Below are 12,776 nucleotides of genomic sequence, written 5' to 3'. Positions count from 1 at the left end.
CTACAAAACCAAAATATATTATTATTATTGAACATCAAACATTTCACAGTTTAGTTGGCATGTACTGGCCCAATCATATTTCAAAGTTTAAAGCAAGATAAAGTCTAAATATCTGTATCTTTTTTTCCAGTTTTAAATGTGTGACTAGCCCACTGAAGTTCAGGAGACTAGTTGTGTTAAGGAAATGTTTAAATATTAGCAGAAGCAGGCTTCCAGCATGGCAATAGGTGTATTGGAAACTCTTTGGTTGGATTGTTGAAGGCACATGGAGGAGACACATGTCTGTGATGTCTGGATCTGTTTTTCTTTCTAAGTTATTAAAAAATCTACAGTGAGTGTAGCACTTTCCTGGTATTCCTAGAAGATCTCATTGTAAGATAAAGTGATAACTTGATAAAATTAAATTTTGTGTTTTCTAATATCTCCTTAAGCATCCTTTTAAAAATGTGAATTTATAAAGTTAATCCTGGCTTAAGAAAGTTGAAGTGAATTAATTCACAGGAAGTGAATTAAACACACTCTGAGATGCTTTTGTTTATTCTTCTAGAATTAACACTAGTGGATGTTCATTGTCAGTTCTGGAAGTTACCTACATAACTACATTGGTTTTATATGGCCATTCTGAAGTTTATGGATTGGAAACACTTTCACTGCATTATGACAAGTTACTGGGAGACTAATTTGGAAAATTTAAGGATTTGCATGGCAGATAAGTCATCCTTTTAGAGCCTGATGTTAGGGCAGGGACAGGAAGTAAAGGTTACAAGACTGATTATAAGGAAATGTGCAGCTTGTAATAAAGGTTTGTGGACTGTGAGCTTTTTAGATCATTCACTTGAAATATCTAGTTTTTAGCTTATACTCAACAATTATAAGAAGGAGAGCTTATAAGGAAGTTATTTTGGGAAATAAAAAAGTCTTAACACATGTTATTAACAAGAGAATGTAACTTCTGATCAACTGCTTTTATAGCTGACTAGGTTGGTCTATTCAGTTTGCATTTAAAAGTTGATTAAAATAATCTTACAATTTTTGCATTCATCCTGCTAGAATTTATAGGCAAGGAATGAAAATATTTATGCATAATTACTGAAAATAGTATCAAAAGAATAATATGTTGCATGCACAGGATCTAACCAACCTTTCTCAAGATCAGCCACTTGCATACACGAGAAAAGTAAATGAAAAAAATGACTTTTTATTCAAAAAGGAGAAGTTGCCTTTCTTGTTTTGATTTAAAAGATCTAAATTGGTTATTTATAAAAAACAAGGTAACTGGTAAAAGGAGTGCATTATAAGCAGTTTTTCAGAGCATGCAAAAATATTCTATATTAATATGCATTGTGGGAATAAAAACATCACTTACACCAATTCAGATAAAATGACATTTCAGGTAGATAAATTTGGAGTGTTACAGCTCAGCAACAAAAGGACTGCTGTAAACCTTCCTTAAACAAAATACTAGATGTGCTGGCTAAATTCTTAGATGGAAGCTTGCCATTGAGCAAGTGGCCAGCTCACAACCCATACATCATTTACATGGCATGCTGCATGGCAGTATGCATAACCCATTATGCAATAGAATCCTATAGCAAAACCAGAAATATGTATTTTTAATCCACCAGCTGACAGAGATTACTGCTATTTTTCAGATGATCAGTACACAATAAGTGTGATCCCATGCACTGCTGCTACGTCCAGTCCCAGGTCCATGCAGCCTATAATTAAATGTGTTCTTGCTATTTAAAAGGAAAATAGTTCATTGTCAGTTTTCCAGATCAGGAGTAGTCTAAAGTTACTAAGAAGTATACAGTGCTGTTCCTCTAATTAACTCTTTTAAAGACCAGTTCTGTAAACATTTACATGGGGGATTCATTTCATGCAACCGTGGGGTGATATTACGAAATCTTACTTCTCATACTTACAGGGCAGAGAAAAGAGGCTAAAATGCCTGAATTAGTCTTGGGCAGAAATGCCTTTATCACAAACCCCAGAGCTTTGCCCCAAATTTTTCCTTGCATGGAAATGCCCGGAAAGTCCCATGGAGCCTGCCTGCTGTGCTGCTCATTCCAGGCATGTTTGCTACCACGCTGCTTTTGTGCCTGCCTTCTGTGAGCAGCCAGGCAAGGCATCTAAAACTAACTTAAAGACTCTAAGCAGGGTCCAATGGGACTCCTGGTTACAAGTAGTGTACATTAATATATTGAAAAAAAAGGTTTACTTTTAAGAAAAGTTTCAGCAAGGTGCCTTGTTCTCCATCTCTGCTTGTGAAAAATAGGAATGTGTTGTTTTATTTACTTAGTGTGATGTTGTGTTTATACTTTAAAAATAAGAGTGAATAAGCTAGCTGGAATATATAGATTTTGTTTGATAAGATCAAGTTTCACTTAAAATTGCTGTAGCTTTACTCTTGTGGTTATTCATATGTTATTAAAGCATTTTTTTTCTTTTGGCATTTCCTCTGTGGGGTAGGGATTGGAACAAGAGTTTCAGGTTCCAAAATAAATGGAGGATGGTTATTCTGGTATGAATAAGAAAAACTGTGGTCGCTGTAGTCAGGATTGCAAAACAGATTTGGTTTTTAAAAAAATTCATATGTGAAATCCCACAAGGCATGGAAGAAGGATAGTGTTTAAATTGAGATGCTAGACCATCATAGAAATTCAACACTCAAATCCTGCCTCCACTCCCTCTTTGGATCCCTGGAAGTCAGTTGCTTTTTCTCTAGCTCCGTTCTCTGTTTCTAACTAGAAATATTAATATTTCATTTCTTTCTCCATTTGTCTTCCTTGCTTATTCAAATTGAAAGCTTGTCAGAACAGGGACTGAAAATCTCTTGGTATGTATACATCATGAAATAAAGTGGAAACCTGATCTTAGTTTGGTCTCTCAGGTTACCATATGAAAAAATTTCTGTATATATTTGTATATATATTAAAGTAAATGGAAGTTGTATAATATTTGAAAAGTACAATTTTCCCAGTGTAAAATTATTACTTTTTTTTTTTTTTTTTTTTTTTTTTCCTCCCGTATAGATATCTAGGGAAAGGCAAATGTTGAAATGTGGAATGTGAATAGACCATTCTGTCAGACTGAGTGGGAGAAAATTGTCAGCCAGCCAATGACAGCAGCTCTCTGGATATTTTGCACAACTGGAACATCGCAAAGATATGAACTGGCAATAATTTTATCAGACTGTAGGACTGACTGAATTTGGCAATTCTGTACAGAGTTTTCTGCCCAAATGCAAACATAGGACAAAATTACTGTATTAGGGGCCGCATTTCCTTTTTGCGAACAATTCTCTTCCTCTATTTTAAAATAATAAATACTGAGTGTATGGATGGATTTTTTATTTGCTAATAATTCTATTTTTCTGAGGAGTGGAAGACTCTTGAGACCAGTGAGGTAAAGTGTTATTCCTCTGTTCAATTTCAAACCCAGATCTTCTCAGCAGTCATAGTTTTGCAGAGGAAAACCACAAACCCAAACATTGCTAAATATAATCAAAAGGTTTAAATTCAGGTGAAGCTGGTCACATTTAACTTGGAAAAATATTACTCTTCAAAAAAGGTTAAAATACGAGATACTGAAGAGAAGTTCAGCTGTAGGTTTTGTCATACTTGCATTACAAGAGAGTGCAGAGCCAACATGGTTTGCCTTATGTTCATAACTCCTGTACCTCTGCTTTCCAATATTAAGACCACACAAGCTAATTTTAAAGTCTAGAGGTAATGAATATGTCTACGTTATTTTTATATGATCCCAGGGAGAGGAACACAACACTGTTCATTCTCTTCACTTTGTCCCCAAATAAATATAAGCACATTTCTATCCAGAGAGGTGGGTCTTTTCATCAGCGGTGAGAGGGGGAAAGGTAAGAGGAGGCGGGCCAGATTAAATAACTTTTTGGGATCAAAAGGGGAGCCATAAAAAAATTACATGTAAAATGCGATGTATTGACTCTTTTAGCTGCTGTGTTCCATTTTTTCCAGATTGTTATTCTTTTAAAATGCAAATCCCCAGTATTCTTTGAACACTGGCAGTAGTGTTCTAACCTCTACATTTGGGGATTTCAGCTTTCAGAATATTATTCCATCTGGAACTTATAGGATTTGACCTTTTTTCCTAAAGGTCAGATTCCAATAGCTTTCCTGAGTTCAATAATCCACATGGTATATTTCTTCCATATTTTAACAGTCTCAGTGTGTTCTGTAATTGGTTGATTAAAAATGTAAAAAGATTGGCTTGCCAAACAGTTTGCATTTACGCACCTATGATATTTATACTTCAAATAGCTCCCTGACATTTTATTTGGAAACTGATATGTTCTTCTTCCAAATAAATAATTCAGATAGCATATTAAATTTTTGTAACTCAGGAATGAAAGTCGATACTATTCACAGTGCTATTGACATGCCTTCTAGTAATTTATGGAATAATTATGACCATACTTGGGATATGCCTATTCCCTACATTTCTAATTTTTCCCTCCCCAATACACCCTGACAATGTTGTTGTAATTAATGTGTTTTGTACAGACTGAATATATTCAAAGACAGACAATTTGATCCAGGCAAATACATTGAAAATATAACACAGCTGTTTGGAGCTCACTTTCTTCATGAGACGCTTACTAGAGACATTTGGTTAGCAATGAAGGAATTCTGCCTTTTATTCTTAGTCCATGAGACCATGAATGATAATTTCTACTGTATCATTATCTAAATCTGTTTAAGCTTCTAAAGAATTCAGATGGTACATACATGAAGTGCTGTATTTCAGGAAGTGGGTGGTAGGCAGCATTGTACATTTATGGAAATAATTATTCAAAGCTTAGCCAAATTTTATACATCTAGCCTTACTCATTGTAATTTTCTCAGATTTTAATTTTCACATGTATAAGAACTATACAGAGGTATAAACTTATTTCCTTCCTGGTGTTTTTAATGATTCTTCTTATGACTGTAATTTACAAATGTGTTAACTTAAAATAAGTGTAATTCATGTTGAAAGAGAACGTATTTCAAAGAAACACAGCTTTCAACTGATGTTAATGCAAATTAAAAAATGGTGGATTAGACCCAGGGGAGGAAAATCAGTTGGAATTTTGCCCATTGACTTCATGAGGTCAGGATTTTTTCCAGACTCCACTATATAAGCTGGGAATGTTGATTTTACACATCTTGTTGAAATTCGTGTTTCTGTAGTACGTAGCTCATGGCTATCATTCTGCTAGCCTTAAAATTTTCCTGGGCAGCAATGTTAACAAGTAAAAAGCACAACTAATGCTTGTCAACACATGAAACGTTTTATAAATCTACAAGAGTGTTGTGATATATTATCATCTAAAAGCAGAGTTTCATCAGAAATGGCATGGCTATTCACTTTGTGAAAACAGCTAATTTTAAAAGTTTCATTAGAAAATAACAGCCTTGCCATGTTCCATGAAGAGAGTAACTGAAAATATAATTAAAATATCACTATTTGATTTATTGAGAGTAATAAACTTAATTAACAGACTCTCTTTTTAAAAAAATCGACAGTTTTCTTTAGGACACTGTAGATAATTTATTTAAATTAATTCCTCAAGAAAATTAAGTATTAATTATGAAATTACTGTTTCATAATGGTACCATAAAAATGCAGATCAGATGCAGATAAAGATTGGCATTTTTAATTGTTTTTGAGTACCACTAATTTTCTTTCATCATAAATGAACACTGGGTTACTTTCTGTCATTAAAAGGAGTATTTCAATAATATTTGAGGATTTAAAAACCTCAACTATTGCTAACATGTATCTTGTTTCAGTTACCTGATTATTCACAGAACTGAGAGAATAAGCAGTCTCAGAATGTTGATTAAAAATTCAGTATATGCAAAAGCATCAATGATAGACTACTATTATAATTACATTCCATTTGTTGAATAGAACTGTTATTAAATCCAGAGTTGGAATTCCACAGGGAATTTCTACTAGTTTTGTTGAAAATATTTAACATCATTTTTTAAGATGTAGAAGATGCTTTATTTCTTCTTCTGTCTGGTCAGAACCTTTTCTTGTAGAAAGCCATAGAAGAGACTCTCTAATCTGGGAGAATGTTAATTATTTGAATGTAACAGAAATATAGGCAGTACAGAAATATATCTGTGCTCCATGCACCAAACATATATAAGTATATAAACTTCCTGTACCAGTGATTGTTTTTTATTATTTCCATAAAAATAACAGCTCTAAAAACTACCGTGAACAGTGTTATTACAGAAACACTACCCTGTTTTAGAAACAAACTTCTGAATAAAATTACTAATAAATTGTGAGACCTGCAAATGAAGATGTGATGGGTAATGTGTTTCTTTCTGAATAGTCACATAACCAACAGAACATTACATAGTGTAGATTTTGTTTTTGTAGCCTGTGAAGTCATTACAGAAGAGCTATTTAGAGAAATGGAAAGGCAGATCTGGAATAGAATACTTCTGTTTTTTCAAAATACCATTGTGGTGTTGAAGCAAAGGGGGTTTGCATCATTAACAGGTAATAACTGCCTTTATTAAAGGAAAAGGTTTAAATTTTATGTCATACATATTTTTAAATACAGTGTTGCTGGAAATATGAATTCTGCATTTGTAGATTCTGATTTAGAATGACATTTCCCTTTTTTTAATTTACATTTTATTTGAAGTTAAAATTTTGCTCTCCATCTGATTCTACTTTCACATTTTATTTCAGGTAACTCCTTTATCAACCAAGCACTTCTTCCCAAGCCAACACTGTGGTTCCTCAAGACTGAATCATCAGGATGCCTCTGGGTTCTCACTTGTGCTCCAAATAGGTAGATAAAATTCCAGCTGATAAAACAGTGAATCTTAATGGAGGTAAAATTCTAGCTAGACCACTAGACCACTTCTGGAAAAATATTCCCAGTTAAAGTCCATGTAAACTTAGCACTTTCTGGAAATTTCTAATAGTGTATCAGTTCTATTTTATTCAATCTATGACAGCTTTTATTTATCCTGTGTTTGCTGCAGTATTTTTAAATGAAAGGTCCTAGCAGGATCTTGCTAGGAATCTTTTTACCCAGAACAGGAATTCATTTTTTAAGATGTGGAAAGCAAAAGCTACAGCAGTGGTATATCCAAACTGTTGAGTGCATTTTTAATTACTTTAAGTAAATAAAACATTTCTTTAAAATGCAGTAGACTCTTGAGAAATTCTCATGGCTCATTTTCACCTTTAAAATAAAACTAATTTCCTACTTATACATGTATTTGACAAACGTTGCAAGTATTAAAAGCCAGGAAGGTAATATTTTACATGCTTGCACAAACCAATATGATTAGGGATCCTTTTTTCCCTTTCTCTTTCCATCTTCCATTACCTATACTTCTAAGCAATTTAGATAGTGGGTAAAATCATTCACGAGCGTAACAGTCAAGATAAATCAAAGAAAATCCTGCTGCTGTTTTTCCACTATGTAATGAAAACCATTAGAAACCTTTCTCAAAATTTGTTGCATATATATTATTTAGTCTCACTGGATACTGTTCCATACAAATGTACTGCAAATGGAAAAACATCATTTTATTGTTCAGTAATATCCATGGCAATAATGATGTGAAATAAGAATGCCACATTCTCCAAATAAAATGAACATTATCAAATGACCTGCTTTTTAGACTTCTACGAAACGTTCACGAGATTAAAAATTCATTGAGTTAATCGTAGAGATTTCTGAAATTCAGAAAAAAGGAATCTCTTTCATTATTGGATTCCTTCAAAGTTTTCCTATGAGGGCTATTTTAATAAGAGTTCAAACAATAAAGTATAATTAAGGTTGTTAGAACATCACTGCAGTGAGAACCTGGGCCACTGTCAGTGTGCATGATTGAAGTGTGCATTAGCAAGGAAACACGCTGACCGCTGGAAACACAATTACTTTCTCACAAGTTGCTGAGGTGAAAGATGTTTAATCTGCTTTTTTTCTGAAAGCCAATCAAAACGATGTGATTTTAAGACCTTCTGTGACAAAAATTTTGAATTACAGTTCAGGCAGGGGAGATGTTTATTTGAGTAACTCAGTTTCAGTCTGAAAATAATGAAGAATGTTATAAAAACATTTATGCTTTTTATCTATGAGTATTTTCCTTAAGTTTAATTTAAGCTACATAATAAATAATTTAAAATATTATTGCTTGACATAAAGGAGAGATAAAATGAAATTATTGGCAAGACTTCAGCTTTTAGACAGCTTCCAGCTTATTAAACACTTTTTGCTGCCAGGAGTATACTTTGGAAGGTATTTACATTGGCTGTTTTTCTCATTGTCAAGTTTATTGCAAATTGTATTAAAAATCAGGAAAAGCATCACAAATTTACACCACTGCTTTCTGCTGCTGTTACTATTATTTTGTGGATAAATAGTGGCAATTGAGGATATATTTAGGAGCCTGTCTTGGTTCAGTATCATCTCATAGGTGAGCTTAGGTAAGGAAGGGATCTTAGGAAAATACCTGGAAAGAATATGTGCTTTTCTGCATTAATTGCAATCAAGTCTTCTAGGCTGGAGGTTAGTTTAAAGCATATATGTTCTTTTTATGTCTGGAAGTGTGCATACATTTATTCAGACATTAGTGTAACCTAATTACTGTGGAAGGTTTACCTTTATCCTCGGTGGGCTTTGTATGCAATTTTGCACAAAGATTTGTGATACTACATAGTTGCAAAGTAATAATTTTAAATAGAGAAGTAATGACACCAAATCAATGGAATAGCATCTGATAGTGGGTTTCCTAATGGGTAATTTCTGGTTAGGAATGCTGACAATCATGTATTCATATACATATTTCTGGATTATGTAGAAACACAGATCCATAATTTAATATTTCTTAAAACCAGATGTATTTCTCATGAAGAAACAAAGATCCATGTCCTCTGCTGGTTGAAATCAATGATTTGTTTTTTCTTATTTTCCTAAAATTGATTTTTATGTCATTTTCAAGTCTTAGGCTCAGAATTTTACAATCCATAACTTACCTCTTAATGAATATAGAGTCAATGGTAGTTTTACAAACAGTGTTGGGTCCTTCCACACAGTGATGCATTTCCGTATCTACTATTAATGCCTCAGTTGCTGCTGTCTATTTTACATTACTTGGTGTATACTATGCCTGTAGTATGTGCTTGTGTGCATTATCTTCACATGCCTCACCTTGCTTTCCTGCTTCAGTCTGCACAGGGAACTTTTCTCTTGAAATTCACAGCAGCAGCTTCTGAGTTATTAACAACTGTACAAGAATTTGCATATCCTACCTCATAATGGAAGGGACACATTGTCTGTCTCCCCATCCCATGTATTTTGATACCATCTATGTTCTTTATGAGTAGTTTAATACAAGCTAACTCACCTCAAGTGAGAAACTCTATTCCTTTAGCAATAGTTTCTTTTAGACTTACAGGAATCAGCAGAAAATTACTAGAAAAGTTGCTGTTGGTCACACACAACCTGCATTTCAGCAGATGAAAGTTACAGTTTTTTGACTGGCCATGGTAAATGTCATGTGCAAGGGTATTAGTTCAGGCAACCAAGATACCATTTCTAGGAATAATATTTGGCTTTCCAGCATTGCCCTAGCTTTAGTCTGTTCTAAGGAGCTGCATAAATAACTGAGTATTTGGTTTTTCAGCCAAAGTGAAAAAATAGGTGTGAATGAGTCACAAAAAAACCCAAACCCCCAATTGGTGGCTTTTTACACTAGAAAACAGAAGTTTTATGCTAAATGAATTGTATTGTGTTTAACCCAATTTTTACTTTCAGGCATTTGAAAGAAAAGAATAGATATACACATCATCATAAACCAAAATGCTTCTATCTAGTATCCCAGTAATGAAGTAGCCAACCCACATGCAAGAAACCCATATCTAGTGTTTCTTCCTACCCTGAAGAGCTCTCACAGTTTCAATCCTACAAGGGCTTAAAACTGCCTCACAAAAAATCTCACTCAAATTCTTCAGCATTTCACACAGAATAATTGAGGTTGGAAGGGACCACTGGAAACTGTCTGGTCCAACCCCCCTGCGTAAGCAGGGCTAAATTGAGCATTTTTGAGACCATAATAAAATCTGAGATATATAACTTTCTGAAGAAGACTCCTCTCCTTCCCATTTTTATATGAAACTCTTCTCTGTTGCTAGAATAACATTCTGAAGTGGATTGCTTCGATTTCATTTGACTCGTCTTTTTCAGTTGTTAATGTAATTAGCATAATTACAGAATAGCATAATAAAATTGACAAATACTTTTCTTAGAATTGTCTGTAAGATCCAATTAAAAATCCTTCACAAATGTCTCTTTTGTGTCCTTCCATGAACTTTTATAAAACACTTGCTCTTATGTGCTCTTTCCAATCATTCAGCTGCTTCAGGGTGTTATTCATACTTTACCCTGAAATGCAATTCCAAAACCAGATGATGGGGCAGCAGTAGTACATCTGCAGTACACTTTTCTCCCACCATACATATTATGCAATGAGCTGTAAGGGTGATACAGGAAGAACTTTTCCCCCATCACACTAAGAATGTTTCTCAAAAATGTGGAATGGGCAGCTCATTACTGTAAATATAGTTAACTTTGCACGGCTTGAATTGTAGAAAGCAGACATTTTGAAGTGAATCTGTGACACAGATTCTATATTCCCACACAAGCCAATACCATATTATGAAAAAATTTGCATAAAGACTGAAGATGCAAAACCTCTTTAAAAGGGAACCTCAGGGTCTGGTTTTGTTCTGAAAATGTTCTTAAAGGGAATGGTTTGCTGCTAAACAAGTAGATTTTCTCCTTGAACCTGCAGAAACATTTGTAGTGCATATAAAAAGCAATTGAAGGGAGGGGTCTGCTTTCTATATTCCCATTGGCATTGCAGAGTGAGCAGGACTATCCTGATGCTTGCATACTGCCAGAGTTGTAAACTATAATCAGTTACACTTCACACGTATGTAATTAAAGACACAACTTGGATATCCAACAATGTACTAGTGATGAAGCATGACAAGGATGGGAAAAAGAAGGGAATAAAAGCTCTTCTATGTTACTAGCATTTAGTTTCAGCCACTTACATAAATCAGACTGAGCTATTCCATCCCATTTATAAGATGCAGCCCACAGAAGTAGCAGAGGAGAAAGGAGGTTATTTGGTGTAAACTGGGGAGCTGTGATTTTGAGCTGTAGATGATTTTAGGCACCTTTTTCTGAATTTAATCATTGGGCTAAGTTCCTAGTTACCAGTTAGGTGCAGAGATATTGCTATGGATGCTGGCTTGGTGCCTCTTCTGATGTGGCTTAACATCTCTCCAGTATTAATTCTTTGATCTTCTCCATTGGTGGAGAAGATAAATAATGCTGTGTTTTCTTTTGTGATCTTTTTAATGGCTTGTACAAATTTCTCATGCTGCAGAAGGGAAGATTAAAGAAGTGGATGCTGAATTTCAGTATCACAATTCAGCATTCAGCTAACAGCTTGGCTTCTCACAGCTTCTGTACACAGCCCTGGTGCAGTCTGTGCAGGCTGGAAGAAATAGCACAATTGATCCCACATTTTCAAATTCTTCTGTTCTGCAGCAGACACTATGCAGACCATCTGCCCTTCCTTTATGGATTGATGTAGCATATGTTTTACTGACAATAGCAAAGAAACAAAGTAACAGTTTTGGACAGTGGAAGAAGCCAACAGAAAAGGAAAATAACCTATATTTTTTCACATGGTGTCTTTTTGCAATATTCTTTATTGTGTAATTTTACATTCTATAGATTATAAGAAAAATCTTTTAAAAATTCTCAGTGGGACATATAGTTTATAATCAGGATTTTTCTCGTTCTGTTAAGGTACTAATTAGTCTTTAATGACAGATAAAGGTTGTGAGAGAGGTGTAAAGAGATGTCCACTGGAAATACTTAGTTGGTATCATACTAACCAGCAGTTTATGATGTCCATGTGGTTTTTTTTGTCCATCTTATCTATGCCTGTAATTCCAAACCCGTAAAACTTAAAAATATTTCTTAATATACCTATACAAGTAAAACCTTCTGCACTTAGTCCTGCTGCTTTTAAGCAGCATTAAAATCCTAACTTTTAAAGCATTTATCCTTAGAAATAATATTTTTGCTCTTCTAAGCAAAAAAAAAAAAAAGTTACTAAGCAGTGATTTCTAGTATATGAATACACTCTTGAAGTTTTATTCCCATTTATGAAAAAATTATGCAGCTAACTACAAAAGCATTCAATTTTGGGGTAAATCTCATCTTTACTAACATCTTAGAAATTTTTCAAATGTATTAGTGGGCAGCTATCTAAAAAATTATTTCTTTTTTGTTTTAAAAATCTACAACTAAAGTTGACCACAGGAGTCTTGTGGTAGCAATCAAAAGATTAGCCAACATGTTCTTTGTCTTAAAATACTTACCAAGATAGTACAAGAACAAACACAGTAAGCGTAAAACTTGTCAGACATTTGTGACTCAAAAGAGCTCCTCTTACTGTTTCATTCGTGGCTTTCTTTTTCCTTGGAAGAGCCTAGAAGAAGGTAAAATCTGTATATTGTCATTTAAGTAGTAATGAATCAAAATATGAGAAATATGTGGAAGACTTTAGGGTCTGAAGCCCTGTTTTCAACCTGGAGAAGTAAGAATGCAGTATCTATTGCCTTTACCCAAGTCCTTTCTTCAGTCTTGGTAAAGATCATCACCTGAAGATTATTATTGTGATTTCAAAGCC

The sequence above is a fragment of the Heliangelus exortis genome, chromosome 2 (genome assembly GCF_036169615.1).
Source record: "Heliangelus exortis chromosome 2, bHelExo1.hap1, whole genome shotgun sequence".
Taxonomy (NCBI): Eukaryota; Metazoa; Chordata; class Aves; order Apodiformes; family Trochilidae; genus Heliangelus; species Heliangelus exortis.
This window is presented reverse-complemented; position numbering follows the sequence as displayed.